The following is a 15,788-nucleotide window of genomic DNA, read 5'->3' on the forward strand; positions in this document are numbered from 1 at the left end:
TTATTGACTTTTTAAAGTTTTTCTAGGAAACGTTTTAGATGAATGCTTATTAGCCTTTGTCAGTATGGACTTTTGCAAAGTGTTTCTGTGGCGCAATCAGTTAGTATGTATGGCTATTAACCATAAGGTTGGTGGTTCAATCCCACCGAGGGACCTAATTGACCTTGTTATCAGATTTTGGTGATCTTTAAGTAGACAAGTCAAAATTTCAAACCCCCTGTTATGGTGTAGGGTACCTGGCCTTCTCTGATGTAATCAGAGTTAGATTTGATTCAGTGATTTTATAAAAACAGCTAGGAAGCACAATTTAGCAGTGGGTTGCAGAGAAAAAAAATATGCTGGCAGAAAAATCCAATTGAGTGATTAAACAGCTCTTCATTTTCTGGCTTTATTTTTATGCTAACAAATTTGTTCTCTGAAAAGTGTCCACAAAGCCAAGTCTCTGATTAACACCTTTGTAAGGATGGTTTTTCACCTATTACTAAATTAAACTTGCTTCATTGGAAAGGCAGCAAGATGCATCCTCATTTCAATGTCTACTGAAATAATACAAGTTGACACCAGGAAACATTAACGCCACTGCATCCTTGCTGCTTTCTCATGTGGAAGTCTGTTTAATATGAAAACAAGGTGATATCTAATTAGCACACAGGTAAGGAATTAAGAAAATCTTTATTTAAGGGTGAAGATGTTTCTCACAAAATCGTTGCCCCAATGCATCATTGAAATTCAAGCTGGAAATATGATTTTAATATATCACTTGTACATTTTGTATTGCTCTTCTGGTGACAATGTAGTTTGTTTTTGTCAATTACCATTTTAATAATAGGGTAAAGAAAATGAAGTGGATTTTTGAAAGAAAACAATACTGTCAATATACTATTAAAACAAATTAAAATGGTAAAAGTTATTGTACTTTAAGTAAAAATAAAAGAGACAAAATATCAATCCCAGTTTTGGATTACTTTAATTAACAAAAAAAATGCATATAGCAGAGGATAGTTTCAATCTGCCTACCTCTGGGTTATGGGCCCAGCATGCTTCCATTGCAGTACTCTGCTGCACATGTAAGTGCAAGAGATCCTGAAGCACTCACTCATCATGGGAAAGTACCAATGTGTTTCTTCGTTGGTTGATGGAAGAAACATCTTACAAAAACTCTCCAGATTATTGACTTTTTAAAGTTTTTCTAGGAAACGTTTTAGATGAATGCTTATTAGCCTTTGTCAGTATGGAATTTTGCAAAGTGTCTCTGTGGCGCAATCAGTTAGTATGTACGGCTATTAACCATAAGGTTGGTGGTTCAATCCCATCCAGGGACCTAATTGACCTTGTTATCAGATTTTGGTGATCTTTAAGTAGACAAGTCAAAATTTCAAACCCCCTGTTATGGTGTAGGGTACCTGGCCTTCTCTGATGTAATCAGAGTTAGATTTGATTCAGTGATTTTATAAAAAACATCTAGGAAGCACAATTTAGCAGTGGGTTGCAGAGAAAAAGAAATATGCTGGCAAAAAAATCAAATTGCGTGATTAAACAGCTCTTCATTTTCTGGCTTTATTTTTATGCTAACAAATTTGTTCTCTGAAAAGTGTCCACAAAGCCAAGTCTCTGATTAACACCTTTGTAGGGATGGTTTTTCACCTATTACTAAATTAAACTTGCTTCATTGGAAAGGCAGCAAGATGTATCCTCATTTCAATGTCTACTGAAATAATACAGGTTGACACCAGGAAACATTAACGCCACTGCATCCTTGCTGCTTTCTCATGTGGAAGTCTGTTTAATGTGAAAACAAGGTGATATCTAATTAGCACACAGGTAAGGAATTAAGAAAATCTTTATTTAAGGGTGAAGATGTTTCTCACAAAATTGTTGACCCAATGCATCATTGAAATTCAAGCTGGAAAGATGATTTTAATATATCACTTGTACATTTTGTATTGCTCTTCTGGTGACAATGTAGTTTGTTTTTGTCAATTACCATTTTAATAATAGGGTAAAGAAAATGAAGTTGATTTTTGAAAGAAAACAATACTGTCAATATACTATTAAAACAAATTAAAATGGTAAAAGTTATTGTACTTTAAGTAAAAATAAAAGAGACAAAATATCAATCCCAGTTTTGGATTACTTTAATTAACAAAAAAAATGCATATAGCAGAGGATAGTTTCAATCTGCCTACCTCTGGGTTATGGGCCCAGCATGCTTCCATTGCAGTACTCTGCTGCACATGTAAGTGCAAGAGATCCTGAAGCACTCACTCATCATGGGAAAGTACCAATGTGTTTCTTCGTTGGTTGATGGAAGAAACATCTTACAAAAACTCTCCAGATTATTGACTTTTTAAAGTTTTTCTAGGAAACGTTTTAGATGAATGCTTATTAGCCTTTGTCAGTATGGACTTTTGCAAAGTGTCTCTGTGGCGCAATCGGTTAGTGTGTTTGGCTATTAACCAAAATGTTGGTGGTTCAATCCCACCCAGGGACGTAATTAACCTTGTGATCAGATTTTGGTGATATTTAAGGAGACAAGTCAAAATTTCAAACCTCCTCTTATGGTGTAGGGTACATGGCCTTCTCTGATGTAATCAGAGTTAGATTTGATTCAGTGATTTTATAAAAAACAGCTAGGAAGCACAATTTAGCAGTGGGTTGCAGAGAAAAAAAATATGCTGGCAGAAAAATCCAATCGAGTGATTAAACAGCTCTTCATTTTCTGGCTTTATTTTTATGCTAACAAATTTGTTCTCTGAAAAGTGTCCACAAAGCCAAGTCTCTGATTAACACCTTTGTAAGGATGGTTTTTCACCTATTACTAAATTAAACTTGCTTCATTGGAAAGGCAGCAAGATGCATCCTCATTTCAATGTCTACTGAAATAATACAAGTTGACACCAGGAAACATTAACGCCACTGCATCCTTGCTGCTTTCTCATGTGGAAGTCTGTTTAATGTGAAAACAAGGTGATATCTAATTAGCACACAGGTAAGGAATTAAGAAAATCTTTATTTAAGGGTGAAGATGTTTCTCACAAAATTGTTGACCCAATGCAACATTGAAATTCAAGCTGGAAAGATGATTTTAATATATCACTTGTACATTTTGTATTGCTCTTCTGGTGACAATGTAGTTTGTTTTTGTCAATTACCATTTTAATAATAGGGTAAAGAAAATGAAGTGGATTTTTGAAAGAAAACAATACTGTCAATACACTATTAAAACAAATTAAAATGGTAAAAGTTATTGTACTTTAAGTAAAAATAAAAGAGACAAAATATCAATCCCAGTTTTTGATTACTTTAATTAACAAAAAAAAAAATGCATATAGCAGAGGATAGTTTCAATCTGCCTATCTCTCGGTTATGAGCCCAGCATGCTTCCATTGCAGTACTCTGCTGCACATGTAAGTTCAAGAGATCCTGAAGCACTCACTCATCATGGGAAAGTACCAATGTGTTTCTTCGTTGGTTGATGGAAGAAACATCTTACAAAAACTCTCCAGATTATTGACTTTTTAAAGTTTTTCTAGGAAACGTTTTAGATGAATGCTTATTAGCCTTTGTCAGTATGGACTTTTTGCAAAGTGTCTCTGTGGCGCAATCAGTTAGTGTGTACGGCTATTAACCAAAAGGTTGGTGGTTCAATCCCACCTAGGGACCTAATTGACCTTGTTATCAGATTTTGGTGATCTTTAAGTAGACAAGTCATAATTTCAAACCCCCTGTTATGGTGTAGGGTACCTGGCCTTCTCTGATGTAATCAGAGTTAGATTTGATTCAGTGATTTTATAAAAACAGCTAGGAAGCACAATTTAGCAGTGGGTTGCAGAGAAAAAAAATATGCTGGCAGAAAAATCCAATTGAGTGATTAAACAGCTTTTTATTTTCTGGCTTTATTTTTATGCTAACAAATTTGTTCTCTGAAAAGTGTCCACAAAGCCAAGTCTCTGATTAACACCTTTGTAAGGATGGTTTTTCACCTATTACTAAATTAAACTTGCTTCATTGGAAAGGCAGCAAGATGCATCCTCATTTCAATGTCTACTGAAATAATACAGGTTGACACCAGGAAACATTAACGCCACTGCATCCTTGCTGCTTTCTCATGTGGAAGTCTGTTTAATGTGAAAACAAGGTGATATCTAATTAGCACACAGGTAAGGAATTAAGAAAATCTTTATTTAAGGGTGAAGATGTTTCTCACAAAATCGTTGCCCCAATGCATCATTGAAATTCAAGCTGGAAAGATGATTTTAATATATCACTTGTACATTTTGTATTGCTCTTCTGGTGACAATGTAGTTTGTTTTTGTCAATTACCATTTTAATAATAGGGTAAAGAAAATTAAGTGGATTTTTGAAAGAAAACAATACTGTCAATATACTATTAAAACAAATTAAAATGGTAAAAGTTATTGTACTTTAAGTAAAAATAAAAGAGCCAAAATATCAATCCCAGTTTTGGATTACTTTAATTAACAAACAAAAAAATGCATATAGCAGAGGATAGTTTCAATCTGCCTACCTCTGGGTTATGGGCCCAGCATGCTTCCATTGCTGTACTCTGCTGCACATGTAAGTGCAAGAGATCCTGAAGCACTCACTCATCATGGGAAAGTACCAATGTGTTTCTTCGTTGGTTGATAGAAGAAACATCTTACAAAAACTCTCCAGATTATTGACTTTTTTAAGTTTTTCTAGGAAACGTTTTAGATGAATGCTTATTAGCATTTGTCAGTAAGTACTTTTTGCAAAGTGTCTCTGTGGCGCAATCAGTTAGTGTGTACGGCTATTAACCAAAAGGTTGGTGGTTCAATCCCACCCAGGGACGTAATTGACCTTGTTATCAGATTTTGGTGATCTTTAAGTAGACAAGTCAAATTTCATACCCCCTGTTATGGTGTAGGGTACCTGGCCTTCTCTGATGTAATCAGAGTTAGATTTGATTCAGTGATTTTATAAAAAACATCTAGGAAGCACAATTTAGCAGTGGGTTGCAGAGAAAAAGAAATATGCTGGCAAAAAAATCAAATTGCGTGATTAAACAGCTCTTCATTTTCTGGCTTTATTTTTATGCTAACAAATTTGTTCTCTGAAAAGTGTCCACAAAGCCAAGTCTCTGATTAACACCTTTGTAGGGATGGTTTTTCACCTATTACTAAATTAAACTTGCTTCATTGGAAAGGCAGCAAGATGTATCCTCATTTCAATGTCTACTGAAATAATACAGGTTGACACCAGGAAACATTAACGCCACTGCATCCTTGCTGCTTTCTCATGTGGAAGTCTGTTTAATGTGAAAACAAGGTGATATCTAATTAGCACACAGGTAAGGAATTAAGAAAATCTTTATTTAAGGGTGAAGATGTTTCTCACAAAATTGTTGACCCAATGCATCATTGAAATTCAAGCTGGAAAGATGATTTTAATATATCACTTGTACATTTTGTATTGCTCTTCTGGTGACAATGTAGTTTGTTTTTGTCAATTACCATTTTAATAATAGGGTAAAGAAAATGAAGTTGATTTTTGAAAGAAAACAATACTGTCAATATACTATTAAAACAAATTAAAATGGTAAAAGTTATTGTACTTTAAGTAAAAATAAAAGAGACAAAATATCAATCCCAGTTTTGGATTACTTTAACAAAAAAAATGCATATAGCAGAGGATAGTTTCAATCTGCCTACCTCTGGGTTATGGGCCCAGCATGCTTCCATTGCAGTACTCTGCTGCACATGTAAGTGCAAGAGATCCTGAAGCACTCACTCATCATGGGAAAGTACCAATGTGTTTCTTCGTTGGTTGATGGAAGAAACATCTTACAAAAACTCTCCAGATTATTGACTTTTTAAAGTTTTTCTAGGAAACGTTTTAGATGAATGCTTATTAGCCTTTGTCAGTATGGACTTTTGCAAAGTGTCTCTGTGGCGCAATCGGTTAGTGTGTTTGGCTATTAACCAAAATGTTGGTGGTTCAATCCCACCCAGGGACGTAATTAACCTTGTGATCAGATTTTGGTGATATTTAAGGAGACAAGTCAAAATTTCAAACCTCCTCTTATGGTGTAGGGTACATGGCCTTCTCTGATGTAATCAGAGTTAGATTTGATTCAGTGATTTTATAAAAAACAGCTAGGAAGCACAATTTAGCAGTGGGTTGCAGAGAAAAAAAATATGCTGGCAGAAAAATCCAATCGAGTGATTAAACAGCTCTTCATTTTCTGGCTTTATTTTTATGCTAACAAATTTGTTCTCTGAAAAGTGTCCACAAAGCCAAGTCTCTGATTAACACCTTTGTAAGGATGGTTTTTCACCTATTACTAAATTAAACTTGCTTCATTGGAAAGGCAGCAAGATGCATCCTCATTTCAATGTCTACTGAAATAATACAAGTTGACACCAGGAAACATTAACGCCACTGCATCCTTGCTGCTTTCTCATGTGGAAGTCTGTTTAATGTGAAAACAAGGTGATATCTAATTAGCACACAGGTAAGGAATTAAGAAAATCTTTATTTAAGGGTGAAGATGTTTCTCACAAAAATGTTGACCCAATGCAACATTGAAATTCAAGCTGGAAAGATGATTTTAATATATCACTTGTACATTTTGTATTGCTCTTCTGGTGACAATGTAGTTTGTTTTTGTCAATTACCATTTTAATAATAGGGTAAAGAAAATGAAGTGGATTTTTGAAAGAAAACAATACTGTCAATATACTATTAAAACAAATTAAAATGGTAAAAGTTATTGTACTTTAAGTAAAAATAAAAGAGACAAAATATCAATCCCAGTTTTGGATTACTTTAATTAACAAAAAAAATGCATATAGCAGAGGATAGTTTCAATCTGCCTACCTCTGGGTTATGGGCCCAGCATGCTTCCATTGCAGTACTCTGCTGCACATGTAAGTGCAAGAGATCCTGAAGCACTCACTCATCATGGGAAAGTACCAATGTGTTTCTTCGTTGGTTGATGGAAGAAACATCTTACAAAAACTCTCCAGATTATTGACTTTTTAAAGTTTTTCTAGGAAACGTTTTAGATGAATGCTTATTAGCCTTTGTCAGTATGGACTTTTGCAAAGTGTCTCTGTGGCGCAATCGGTTAGTGTGTTTGGCTATTAACCAAAATGTTGGTGGTTCAATCCCACCCAGGGACGTAATTAACCTTGTGATCAGATTTTGGTGATATTTAAGGAGACAAGTCAAAATTTCAAACCTCCTCTTATGGTGTAGGGTACATGGCCTTCTCTGATGTAATCAGAGTTAGATTTGATTCAGTGATTTTATAAAAAACAGCTAGGAAGCACAATTTAGCAGTGGGTTGCAGAGAAAAAAAATATGCTGGCAGAAAAATCCAATCGAGTGATTAAACAGCTCTTCATTTTCTGGCTTTATTTTTATGCTAACAAATTTGTTCTCTGAAAAGTGTCCACAAAGCCAAGTCTCTGATTAACACCTTTGTAAGGATGGTTTTTCACCTATTACTAAATTAAACTTGCTTCATTGGAAAGGCAGCAAGATGCATCCTCATTTCAATGTCTACTGAAATAATACAAGTTGACACCAGGAAACATTAACGCCACTGCATCCTTGCTGCTTTCTCATGTGGAAGTCTGTTTAATGTGAAAACAAGGTGATATCTAATTAGCACACAGGTAAGGAATTAAGAAAATCTTTATTTAAGGGTGAAGATGTTTCTCACAAAAATGTTGACCCAATGCAACATTGAAATTCAAGCTGGAAAGATGATTTTAATATATCACTTGTACATTTTGTATTGCTCTTCTGGTGACAATGTAGTTTGTTTTTGTCAATTACCATTTTAATAATAGGGTAAAGAAAATGAAGTGGATTTTTGAAAGAAAACAATACTGTCAATATACTATTAAAACAAATTAAAATGGTAAAAGTTATTGTACTTTAAGTAAAAATAAAAGAGACAAAATATCAATCCCAGTTTTGGATTACTTTAATTAACAAAAAAAAAATGCATATAGCAGAGGATAGTTTCAATCTGCCTACCTCTCGGTTATGAGCCCAGCATGCTTCCATTGCAGTACTCTGCTGCACATGTAAGTTCAAGAGATCCTGAAGCACTCACTCATCATGGGAAAGTACCAATGTGTTTCTTCGTTGGTTGATGGAAGAAACATCTTACAAAAACTCTCCAGATTATTGACTTTTTAAAGTTTTTCTAGGAAACGTTTTAGATGAATGCTTATTAGCCTTTGTCAGTATGGACTTTTTGCAAAGTGTCTCTGTGGCGCAATCAGTTAGTGTGTACGGCTATTAACCAAAAGGTTGGTGGTTCAATCCCACCCAGGGACCTAATTGACCTTGTTATCAGATTTTGGTGATCTTTAAGTAGACAAGTCAAAATTTCAAACCCCCTGTTATGGTGTAGGGTACCTGGCCTTCTCTGATGTAATCAGAGTTAGATTTGATTCAGTGATTTTATAAAAACAGCTAGGAAGCACAATTTAGCAGTGGGTTGCAGAGAAAAAAAATATGCTGGCAGAAAAATCCAATTGAGTGATTAAACAGCTCTTTATTTTCTGGCTTTATCTTTATGCTAACAAATTTGTTCTCTGAAAAGTGTCCACAAAGCCAAGTCTCTGATTAACACCTTTGTAAGGATGGTTTTTCACCTATTACTAAATTAAACTTGCTTCATTGGAAAGGCAGCAAGATGCATCCTCATTTCAATGTCTACTGAAATAATACAGGTTGACACCAGGTAACATTAGCGCCACTGCATCCTTGCTGCTTTCTCATGTGGAAGTCTGTTTAATGTGAAAACAAGGTGATATCTAATTAGCACACAGGTAAGGAATTAAGAAAATCTTTATTTAAGGGTGAAGATGTTTCTCACAAAATCGTTGCCCCAATGCATCATTGAAATTCAAGCTGGAAAGATGATTTTAATATATCACTTGTACATTTTGTATTGCTCTTCTGGTGACAATGTAGTTTGTTTTTGTCAATTACCATTTTAATAATAGGGTAAAGAAAATTAAGTGGATTTTTGAAAGAAAACAATACTGTCAATATACTATTAAAACAAATTAAAATGGTAAAAGTTATTGTACTTTAAGTAAAAATAAAAGAGCCAAAATATCAATCCCAGTTTTGGATTACTTTAATTAACAAACAAAAAAATGCATATAGCAGAGGATAGTTTCAATCTGCCTACCTCTGGGTTATGGGCCCAGCATGCTTCCATTGCTGTACTCTGCTGCACATGTAAGTGCAAGAGATCCTGAAGCACTCACTCATCATGGGAAAGTACCAATGTGTTTCTTCGTTGGTTGATAGAAGAAACATCTTACAAAAACTCTCCAGATTATTGACTTTTTAAAGTTTTTCTAGGAAACGTTTTAGATGAATGCTTATTAGCATTTGTCAGTATGTAGTTTTGCAAAGTGTCTCTGTGGCGCAATCAGTTAGTGTGTACGGCTATTAACCAAAAGGTTGGTGGTTCAATCCCACCCAGGGACGTAATTGACCTTGTTATCAGATTTTGGTGATCTTTAAGTAGACAAGTCAAATTTCATACCCCCTGTTATGGTGTAGGGTACCTGGCCTTCTCTGATGTAATCAGAGTTAGATTTGATTCAGTGATTTTATAAAAACATCTAGGAAGCACAATTTAGCAGTGGGTTGCAGAGAAAAAGAAATATGCTGGCAAAAAAATCAAATTGCGTGATTAAACAGCTCTTCATTTTCTGGCTTTATTTTTATGCTAACAAATTTGTTCTCTGAAAAGTGTCCACAAAGCCAAGTCTCTGATTAACACCTTTGTAGGGATGGTTTTTCACCTATTACTAAATTAAACTTGCTTCATTGGAAAGGCAGCAAGATGTATCCTCATTTCAATGTCTACTGAAATAATACAGGTTGACACCAGGAAACATTAACGCCACTGCATCCTTGCTGCTTTCTCATGTGGAAGTCTGTTTAATGTGAAAACAAGGTGATATCTAATTAGCACACAGGTAAGGAATTAAGAAAATCTTTATTTAAGGGTGAAGATGTTTCTCACAAAATTGTTGACCCAATGCATCATTGAAATTCAAGCTGGAAAGATGATTTTAATATATCACTTGTACATTTTGTATTGCTCTTCTGGTGACAATGTAGTTTGTTTTTGTCAATTACCATTTTAATAATAGGGTAAAGAAAATGAAGTGGATTTTTGAAAGAAAACAATACTGTCAATATACTATTAAAACAAATTAAAATGGTAAAAGTTATTGTACTTTAAGTAAAAATAAAAGAGCCAAAATATCAATCCCAGTTTTGGATTACTTTAATTAACAAAAAAAAATGCATATAGCAGAGGATAGTTTCAATCTGCCTACCTCTGGGTTATGGGCCCAGCATGCTTCCATTGCAGTACTCTGCTGCACATGTAAGTTCAAGAGATCCTGAAGCACTCACTCATCATGGGAAAGTACCAATGTGTTTCTTCGTTGGTTGATGGAAGAAACATCTTACAAAAACTCTCCAGATTATTGACTTTTTAAAGTTTTTCTAGGAAACGTTTTAGATGAATGCTTATTAGCCTTTGTCAGTATGGACTTTTGCAAAGTGTCTCTGTGGCGCAATCAGTTAGTATGTGCGGCTATTAACCAAAAGGTTGGTGGTTCAATCCCACCCAGGGACCTAATTGACCTTGTTATCAGATTTTGGTGATCTTTAAGTAGACAAGTCAAAATTTCAAACCCCCTGTTATGGTGTAGGGTACCTGGCCTTCTCTGATGTAATCAGAGTTAGATTTGATTCAGTGATTTTATAAAAACAGCTAGCTGAATTTTCCAATGCGTAGCTCTTTGCAAAAGAGAGATATTGGCAAGGAAAAGCTGTCTTGTACCTTTGCATTTTTCTCCCAAACGAAGGACACTAGAAAGAAAATTTTAGAGCCTCCTGTTAGGCCATCATCTACACGACATAGTCCTGAATTTTCCAATGCGCAGCTCTTTGCAAAAGAGAGATATTGGCAAGGAAAAGCTGTCTTGTACCTTTGCATTTTTCTCCCAAACGAAGGACACTAGAAAGAAAATTTTAAAGCCTCCTGTTAGGCCATCATCTACACGACATAGTCCTGAATTTTCCAATGCGCAGCTCTTTGCAAAAAAGAGAGATATTGGCAAGGAAAAGCTGTATTGTACCTTTGCATTTTTCTCCCAAACGAAGGTCACTAGAAAGAAAATTTTAAAGCCTCCTGTTAGGCCATCATCTACACGACATAGCCCTGAATTTTCCAATGCGCAGCTCTTTGCAAAAGAGAGATATTGGCAAGGAAAAGCTGTCTTGTACCTTTGCATTTTTCTCCCAAACGAAGGACACTAGAAAGAAAATTTTAAAGCCTCCTGTTAGGCCATCATCTACACGACATAGCCCTGAATTTTCCAATGCGTAGCTCTTTGCAAAAGAGAGATATTGGCAAGGAAAAGCTGTCTTGTACCTTTGCATTTTTCTCCCAAACGAAGGACACTAGAAAGATAATTTTAAAGCCTCCTGTTAGGCCATCATCTACACGACATAGCCCTGAATTTTCCAATGCGCAGCTCTTTGCAAAAGAGAGATACTGGCAAGGAAAAGCTGTCTTGTACCTTTGCATTTTTCTCCCAAACTAAGGACACTAGAAAGAAAATTTTAAAGCCTCCTGTTAGGCCATCATCTACACGACATAGCCCTGAATTTTCCAATGCGCAGCTCTTTGCAAAAGAGAGATATTGGCAAGGAAAAGCTGTCTTGTACCTTTGCATGTTTCTCCCAAACGAAGGTCACTAAAAAGAAAATTTTAAAGCCTCCTGTTAGGCCATCATCTACACGACATAGCCCTGAATTTTCCAAAGCGTAGCTCTTTGCAAAAGAGAGATATTGGCAAGGAAAAGCTGTCTTGTACCTTTGCATTTTTCTTCCAAACGAAGGACACTAGAAAGATAATTTTAAAGCCTCCTGTTAGGCCATCATCTACACGACATAGCCCTGAATTTTCCAATGCGTAGCTCTTTGCAAAAGAGAGATATTGGCAAGGAAAAGCTGTCTTGTACCTTTGCATTTTTCTTCCAAACGAAGGACACTAGAAAGATAATTTTAAAGCCTCCTGTTAGGCCATCATCTACACGACATAGCCCTTAATTTTCCAATGTGTAGCTCTTTGCAAAAGAGAGATATTGGCAAGGAAAAACTGTCTTGTACCTTTGCATTTTTCTCCCAAACGAAAGACACTAGAAAGAAAATTGTAAAGCCTCCTGTTAGGCCATCATCTACACGACATAGCCCTGAATTTTCCAATGCGCAGCTCTTTGCAAAAGAGAGATATTGGCAAGGAAAAGCTGTCTTGTACCTTTGCATTTTTCTCCCAAACGAAGGACACTAGAAAGAAAATTTTAAAGCATCCTGTTAGGTCATCATCTACACGACATAGTCCTGAATTTTCCAATGCGCAGCTCTTTGCAAAAGAGAGATATTGGCAAGGAAAAGCTGTCTTGTACCTTTGCATTTTTCTCCCAAACGAAGGTCACTAGAAAGAAAATTTTAAAGCCTCCTGTTAGGCCATCATCTACACGACATAGCCCTGAATGTTCCAATGCGTAGCTCTTTGCAAAAGAGAGATATTGGCAAGGAAAAGCTGTCTTGTACCTTTGCATTTTTCTCCCAAACGAAGGACACTAGAAAGAAAATTTTAAAGCCACCTGTTAGGCCATCATCTACACGACATAGACCTGAATTTTCCAATGCGTAGCTCTTTGCAAAAGAGAGATATTGGCAAGGAAAAGCTGTCTTGTACCTTTGCATTTTTCTCCCAAACGAAGGACACTAGAATGAAAATTTTAAAGGCTCCTGTTAGTTCTTCATCTACACGGTATAGCCCTGAATTTTCCAATGCGTAGCTCTTTGCAAAAGAGAGATATTGGCAAGGAAAAGCTGTCTTGTACCTTTGCATTTTTCTCCCAAACGAAGGACACTAGAATGAAAATTTTAAAACCTCCTGTTAGTGCTTCATCTACACGGTATAGCCCTGAATTTTCCAATGCGTAGCTCTAAAAATCCAATTGAGTGATTAAACAGCTCTTCATTTCTGGCTTTATTTTTATGCTAACAAATTTGTTCTCTGAAAAGTGTCCACAAAGCCAAGTCTCTGATTAACACCTTTGTAGGGATGGTTTTTCACCTATTACTAAATTAAACTTGCTTCATTGGAAAGGCAGCAAGATGCATCCTCATTTCAATGTCTACTGAAATAATGCAAGTTGACACCAGGAAACATTAATGCCACTGCATCCTTGCTGCTTTCTCATGTGGAAGTCTGTTTAATGTGAAAACAAGGTGATATCTAATTAGCACACAGGTAAGGAATTAAGAAAATCTTTATTTAAGGGTGAAGATGTTTCTCACAAAATCGTTGCCCCAATGCATCATTGAAATTCAAGCTGGAAATATGATTTTAATATATCACTTGTACATTTTGTATTGCTCTTCTGGTGACAATGTAGTTTGTTTTTGTCAATTACCATTTTAATAATAGGGTAAAGAAAATAATTGAGGTGCAATTTAGTAATAGGTGAAAAACCATCCTTAAAAAGGTGTTAATCAGAGACTTGGCTTTGTGGACACTTTTCAGAGAACAAATTTGTTAGCATAAAAATAAAGCCAGAAAATGAAGAGCTGTTTAATCACTCAATTGGATTTTTCTGCCAGCATATTTTTTTTCTCTGCAACCCACTGCTAAATTGTGCTTCCTAGCTGTTTTTATAAAATCACTGAATCAAATCTAACTCTGATTACATCAGAGAAGGCCAGGTACCCTACACCATAACAGGGGGTTTGAAATTTTGACTTGTCTACTTAAAGATCACCAAAATCTGATAACAAGGTCAATTACGTCCCTGGGTGGGATTAAACCACCAACCTTTTGGTTAATAGCCGTACATACTAACTGATTGCGCCACAGAGACACTTTGCAAAAGTACATACTGACAAATGCTAATAAGCATTCATCTAAAACGTTTCCTAGAAAAACTTAAAAAAGTCAATAATCTGGAGAGTTTTTGTAAGATGTTTCTTCCATCAACCAACGAAGAAACACATTGGTACATTCCCATGATGAGTGAGTGCTTCAGGATCTCTTGCACTTACATGTGCAGCAGAGCACTGCAATGGAAGCATGCTGGGCCCATAACCCAGAGGTAGGCAGATTGAAACTATCCTCTGCTATATGCATTTTTTTTTGTTAATTAAAGTAATCCAAAACTGGGATTGATATTTTGTCTCTTTTATTTTTACTTAAAGTACAATAACTTTTACCATTTTAATTTGTTTGAATAGTATATTGACAGTATTGTTTTCTTTCAAAAATCCACTTCATTTTCTTTACCCTATTATTAAAATGGTAATTGACAAAAACAAACTACATTGTCACCAGAAGAGCAATACAAAATGTACAAGTGATATATTAAAATCATCTTTCCAGCTTGAATTTCAATGATGCATTGGGGCAACAATTTTGTGAGAAACATCTTCACCCTTAAATAAAGATTTTCGTAATTCCTTACCTGTGTGCTAATTAGATATCACCTTGTTTTCACATTAAACAGACTTCCACATGAGAAAGCAGCAAGGATGCAGTGGCGTTAATGTTTCCTGGTGTCAACCTGTATTATTTCAGTAGACATTGAAATGAGGATGCATCTTGCTGCCTTTCCAATGAAGCAAGTTTACTTTAGTAATAGGTGAAAAACCATCCCTACAAAGGTGTTAATCAGAGACTTGGCTTTGTGGACACTTTTCAGAGAACAAATTTGTTAGCATAAAAATAAAGCCAGAAAATGAAGAGCTGTTTAATCACGCAATTTGATTTTTTTGCCAGCATATTTCTTTTTCTCTGCAACCCACTGCTAAATTGTGCTTCCTAGCTGTTTTTATAAAATCACTGAATCAAATCTAACTCTGATTACATCAGAGAAGGCCAGGTACCCTACACCATAACAGGGGGTATGAAATTTGACTTGTCTACTTAAAGATCACCAAAATCTGAATACAAGGTCAATTACGTCCCTGGGTGGGATTGAACCACCAACCTTTTGGTTAATAGCCGTACACACTAACTGATTGCGCCACAGAGACACTTTCCAAAAGCACATACTGACAAATGCTAATAAGCATTCATCTAAAACGTTTCCTAGAAAAACTTAAAAAAGTCAATAATCTGGAGAGTTTTTGTAAGATGTTTCTTCTATCAACCAACGAAGAAACACATTGGTACTTTCCCATGATGAGTGAGTGCTTCAGGATCTCTTGCACTTATATGTGCAGCAGAGTACAGCAATGGAAGCATGCTGGGCCCATAACCCAGAGGTAGGCAGATTGAAACTATCCTCTGCTATATGCATTTTTTTGTTTGTTAATTAAAGTAATCCAAAACTGGGATTGATATTTTGGCTCTTTTATTTTTACTTAAAGTACAATAACTTTTACCATTTTAATTTGTTTTAATAGTATATTGACAGTATTGTTTTCTTTCAAAAATCCACTTAATTTTCTTTACCCTATTATTAAAATGGTAATTGACAAAAACAAACTACATTGTCACCAGAAGAGCAATACAAAATGTACAAGTGATATATTAAAATCATATTTCCAGCTTGAATTTCAATGATGCATTGGGGCAACGATTTTGTGAGAAACATCTTCACCCTTAAATAAAGATTTTCTTAATTCCTTACCTGTGTGCTAATTAGATATCACCTTGTTTTCACATTAAACAGACT

General features: G+C 35.4%; 3 non-coding genes across 3 annotated transcripts; all 3 read left to right on the top strand.

Moving 5' to 3' along the window:
* The first annotated feature begins 2,417 nt into the window (after positions 1-2,417).
* Positions 2,418-2,491, top strand: TRNAN-AUU (transfer RNA asparagine (anticodon AUU)). The gene has a single exon. It is a non-coding gene; the product is annotated as a tRNA-Asn (tRNA).
* Positions 2,492-5,924: 3,433 nt separating this feature from the next.
* On the top strand, positions 5,925-5,998 carry TRNAN-AUU (transfer RNA asparagine (anticodon AUU)). The gene has a single exon. It is a non-coding gene; the product is annotated as a tRNA-Asn (tRNA).
* Positions 5,999-7,092: 1,094 nt separating this feature from the next.
* Positions 7,093-7,166, top strand: TRNAN-AUU (transfer RNA asparagine (anticodon AUU)). Its single transcript has one exon. It is a non-coding gene; the product is annotated as a tRNA-Asn (tRNA).
* Positions 7,167-15,788: the final 8,622 nt, after the last annotated feature.

This window comes from Pseudophryne corroboree, unplaced genomic scaffold (genome assembly GCF_028390025.1).
Source record: "Pseudophryne corroboree isolate aPseCor3 unplaced genomic scaffold, aPseCor3.hap2 scaffold_1200, whole genome shotgun sequence".
In the NCBI taxonomy this organism is placed as follows: domain Eukaryota; kingdom Metazoa; phylum Chordata; class Amphibia; order Anura; family Myobatrachidae; genus Pseudophryne; species Pseudophryne corroboree.